Source organism: Aegilops tauschii, chromosome 3 (genome assembly GCF_002575655.3).
Source record: "Aegilops tauschii subsp. strangulata cultivar AL8/78 chromosome 3, Aet v6.0, whole genome shotgun sequence".
Lineage (NCBI taxonomy): Eukaryota > Viridiplantae > Streptophyta > Magnoliopsida > Poales > Poaceae > Aegilops > Aegilops tauschii.
In genome coordinates this window covers 177,178,423-177,183,566 of record NC_053037.3, presented here as the reverse complement: position 1 = coordinate 177,183,566, position 5,144 = coordinate 177,178,423, and positions in this window count along the sequence as shown.

Sequence of the window (5,144 nt, the reverse complement as noted above, 5' to 3'; positions counted from 1 at the left end):
AGAGGTCTGCATCCTTGTTGGCCCGGGTTTGTCTCCGGCTCTCATGAATCTGTTGCTTCAAAAGAAATTGAGGGTCTTGATAAGCTAAAGGATGTGAAAATCTTACTTTCCGGGTTACTCTTCGGACTTTCGGCCTTGGCAAGGGCTCCAAGTCGGAGGAAAGTATAGTTACCTCTTCAGTCACCGGGTTACTCGCTCCGGTATCATCCTGCGGATAATCAAGTCAGTAAGGTGGTTAAAAAAACAGATGAAAAGCAGAATAAGAGCCTGACGAAACAAGGGTTACCTCTAACTCGGAGCTATCGTCTAGCTGAAGCAGCTCTGAGGCGCTAGGCTTACTCCCCTTCTTGCGGGGAGCGGCTCTCCTGGTGGCTTTCTTAGCCTTCCTGGCCTTTTTAGCCGCCTCATGGTCGTACTTGACCTTCCAGAACTTGCCATTAGCCTGAAAAATACGATAAAGATTTCTTAAGGTTCAGATGAAAGCTATTAAAAGGGAAAGCAAGGTGCTCAGGTCAGTGGTTTACCGCCGGAGCCGGGTTAGCTTGGCAGAAGGGCTTAAGCCGGTTCTCCCGCAGTCTGCTAAGCTCTCGTTCAAGAGGGACTTGGTCATGCCGTCCACGACGTCCTCAGGTAGCTCGCTGGGGCTGTGCCGCAGAGGGTCATCCTTCCGGCCCGTGTAATTACACATTAAGCCGGGGCGGCGGCTCAAGGGAATCACCCGCCAAGAAAGCCAGACCCGGACCAGATCAACACCGTTGAGGCCATTTCCCAGAAGAGCCTTAATCTTGTTGATGGTAGGGATCAATGGTTGACGCTCAGCTTGACATAGCTTGTCTGGCAGGGGGTGATTTGGCTCCAGACGCAGAGCACGAAAGCCGGGCAGAGGGTTCTCATCAGCCGGAGAAGTGTCCTGGCAGTAGAACCATGTTTGGTTCCAGTCCTTTGGGTGGCTTGGCGGCTCAGCATAAGGAAAAAGGCAATCTCGCCGTCGTTGAATGGAGATTCCGCCAAGCTCCAAGCTAGGCCCGTTGGCGCACTCATTCTGGCGGTTCAGATAGAACAACTCCCTAAAAAGCAGTAGGCTGGGCTCTTCGCCAAGATATACTTCGCAGAATACTTCAAAGTTGCAAATATTTGACACGGAATTGGGTCCTATGTCTTGCGGCCGCAGATCAAAGAAGTTCAACACATCTCTAAAGAATTTTGAGCCGGGCGGTGCGAAGCCCCGGCTCATGTGATCCGCAAATATCACCACCTCGCCATCTCTTGGTTGAGGTCTTTCCTCCGACGGGTTAGGGGCACGATAAGACATGACCTCTTTCTTGGGCAGGTAACCCGTCTTCATGAAATCAGTTAAGGTTTCGTCAGTAACATTGGATCTCATCCAGTTGCACATGATGGCTGCCTTGGGAGCCTTGGGCGGCATTGTGAAAGATGAAGCCTATGACAAAAGGAATTGTCCGATTCAACTATAAGCCGGAAGAAGTTTACAGTTCAGCACTCAAAATGGCGGCTTATGAAGGGGCCTAATGACATATGGCTAATTGTGTCGGGTTATCTAAAGCCGCTGTGGGCATCGTAAGTAATTCAAGTTGTCTATAGCTTTATCATAAATGAGCCAGAAATTTTACAGCGCGTGGCCTCTTTTAAGCCGGAGATATGAGCTGCCATAGCTAAACAGATGCAATTTTTGACTAAGTGTGGCGCAAACAAGTTTCACATATCACAGTAATTATTTTGGATCAAACGATCGGCTAAAAAGAAAAATTTCTAGACCTAGAACCGACACAGATGAAGTTCATAGGCTCGAACGGGGCCTCTGTGCAGTGGAAAGGATCTATGTGCATTCGGAAACGGGTGCGAAATGATTACCGCATCAGTTTTATACTGTCTAAAGATCAGGAAAAGGTGGTAAAGGTGGAATCCATCAAAGTGTTCGTGACGAACGGTGACGAACACCGACGAACTCGAAGATCACTAATGCGGATCTAAGGAACAGGGAGGGGAGAACTTACAGATGCAGAGTTACTGCAGAGATCCGTCGCGTTTTTCTGGTCAAGTCAGGTTGATGCAGCGCCCTGAGTTGGTGAAGACGAGGAGATCCGCGGCGGCGGCGGTGGAGCTCGAGCGGCAGTACAGTAGCGAGAGGAGGAAGACGATGGAGGCGACAAGTGAAGGAAGGCTCGTGGGCCGGGCTTATTTATAAGGTGCGGCTAATAAGTGGGCGTGAGAAACGAGGAGGCCACGGCGTGATTATCTCGCCACAGAAGCGCCTCGATTTTCAGGATGGCCATTAAAGATAAAGATCCGTTGGGATATGACAGAATAAAAATGAACTTAATGGAAGATGACGTCATGGCGGGTTATCAGGAATCCAGAAGATGATGTCACGGCGGGTTAAAACCTCCGCACAAATGTAAGCCGGAAGATTTTCTCAAAGGGATTGAAGATTGACATGAACTGGTTCAAATCAATCTGGGGCCTAATGTTGAGGATATAACTGTTAGAGTCACCCGCCCAGGAGGGGCCAGGTTACGTCATAATGGACATCACGCGAAGCCCAGCACCAAACTTGAAGACGGCGGGTCAATAATGGGCTTAAGACCCGGAGATGGCTTAAGGCCCGTAGTGTTAACCGCCGTTAGGGTGAAACTTGTAGTGTAAGACAAGAATAGTTAAGAGTCCGAGCCGGACACTGTTATGAGCCGGCCGGGACTCTGAGAGCCGCTGGGTGTCAACCTCTCTATATAAAGGGATGACCCGGCGGCGGTTTAAGGACAAGTAAGACAAACTCGATAACCAGGCAGGACGGCTTAGCTCCTGGTGATCGAAACCCTAATCAATACCACCTCAACTGGACGTAGGCTTTTACCTTCACCGTAAGGGGCCGAACCAGTATAACCCTCGTGTTCCTTGTCCCGTTTAACCCCTTTAAGCTTCCTAGCTGCGATGGCTCCACGACTAAGTCCTTGCACGAGGACATCTGCCGTGACTATTCCACGACACCTCCGGTTTATATAGACACTGGAGGGTACTAGGGTTGTACAAAGTCGGTTACAGAGAAAGGAATCTTCATATTTGGACGCCAAGCTTGTCTTCCATGCCAAGGAGAGTCCCATCCGGACATGGGAGAGAGTCTTCGGTCTTGTATCTTCATAGCCCACTAGTCCGGCCCATGTCCAACAGGCCGGACGCCCAAGGACCCCTTAGTCCAGGACTCCCTCAGTAGCCCTTGAACCAGGCTTCAATGACGAGGTGTCTGGCGCGCAGATTGTCTTCGGCATTGCAAGGCGGGTTCCCCTTTCCGAATACTTCAAGATAGTCTTCGGACGCAACGAACGTGTCTGGATCTGCAACACAAGTACCACACACACAACCGCAGAGAGTATAATATTTCATGAGTCCAATCCGCTGATAACTTTTTGCAATGTGACATCACGTCTGCCCGGTCATTATTTTGAACCGTTTTCGTCTTCCACTCCACGTTTTGAGACGCGGTTTTCATTGGCACGTCTTGTCAAAGCAGAGATCGTGTCCCCTTATTGCGGGATTCTCATCAATACGGGCGTTGGTAATCCAACCGTGCCGTTTGCACAACCCTTGGGAATAGGCGAGTGTAACGCCCCAGATTTGATGCGCCAGGTGTCTTCCAGTTATTCGCCGTTGTTGCCATGTCATTTGCTTGCGTGTTGCATTTTTCCATGTCATCATCTGCATTTCATCTGCATGTTTTTCAAAACTTGCATCCGGTCCTTTTCCGCGTTGTTCGTTTCGCGATCCGACACTCTCCCTCGCGCCCGTCGCCCCTCTCAGACCTTGTTTCGTGAGTGGGAGAAAAATGTTCTCAGAATGGGCCGCGTTTTGCCGAGTGGCCTTGGTATATCACCGGTAGACCGCCCGTCAAATTTTGTTCCACTTGCAGGTCGTTTGATGCCCCAACGGTTAACCGCGTAGCCCGAAACCCCTCTCCCTTTGCAGCCCAGCACCCCTCCACCGTAGCCCACTAACCCAGCAAAACCCCCTCCATGCTCTCCGCCGTTCGATCATGATCGTGTGGGCGAAAACCGCACCCCATTTGGATTCCCCTAGCTCCCTCTACCTATAAAAACGCCCCCTCCCCCTCCATTTTCGGATCCAAACCCTAACCCCGCTCCACTCGCGCCGCCGGACATGTCCGCCCCCTCGCCGGACACGTCCGCCCCGCCACCGCAGCCAACCCCGCGCCTCCCACCACCGCCGGCCCGCGAAGCCTGTCTGGAGCCCGCGCCAGGCCCGGATCCGCCCGAGCCGCCGCAACCGCCCGTCCCCGGGCGCTCTTCGCCCCGCCGCCTGCGCCCGAGCGCTCCCGCGTCTCCCGTCGCCGCGCCCCGCCGGCGCCACACCGCTCGCCGGAGTTGCCTCCGCCGCTGGCGAGCACCACGTCCAGGTCGTGCCGCCCCTGCCTCTCCTCCCTCCTTCCATCCCGTGCTTCTCCCTCTCCCTCACGGGCTCTCTCTCTCTCCATGAACCTCGCAGGAACACCATGGCCGCCCCGATGTACGCGCTTGCGCCGCCCCATCGCCGGGAATGGGTTGCCCCGCGCCCGATCTACCCATTCACGCCCCCCTGACCCTTGCCGGAGTCCCACGTCGCCCCACCATATCCATTGACTTCCGCCGGAGTGGTTCTGTACGAGAGAAGGAGCCAACCCCGACCTTCCAGTTTTTTTCGCGGGGTAAAATTCTGCCAAGTCCCTTATTTGGCATATTCTAGTGCCCTGTTCATAATACCATAACTTCATGTGTGCTGCTCCGAATCATGCATATAATATGTCCAAATGTTCATCATGAGATGCCCTTCATTTTGTTCCATTGTGCCATGGTTGTTTGAATCCATCTTGATGCCCTAGTCATCGTTGTCAGAGTGTTGTATGCTGTTAACTGCTGTCTGTTATCAGAACTTGGTGATTTCTCTTTTTCATTGCATTTTGTGTGTACATCCTATGAGCATGAGCTTTACATGTGTTTTGTACTACATCATGCCATCGTTACAGGGGTGCCTGTCTTGTATTTTTGTGATCTATGTGGTGATTAGCACAAGCATGCCAAGTAGCCTCCATGATGTTGCTGATTTCTGTGACTGTCATTTCCGAGTCTGTAGCTGTA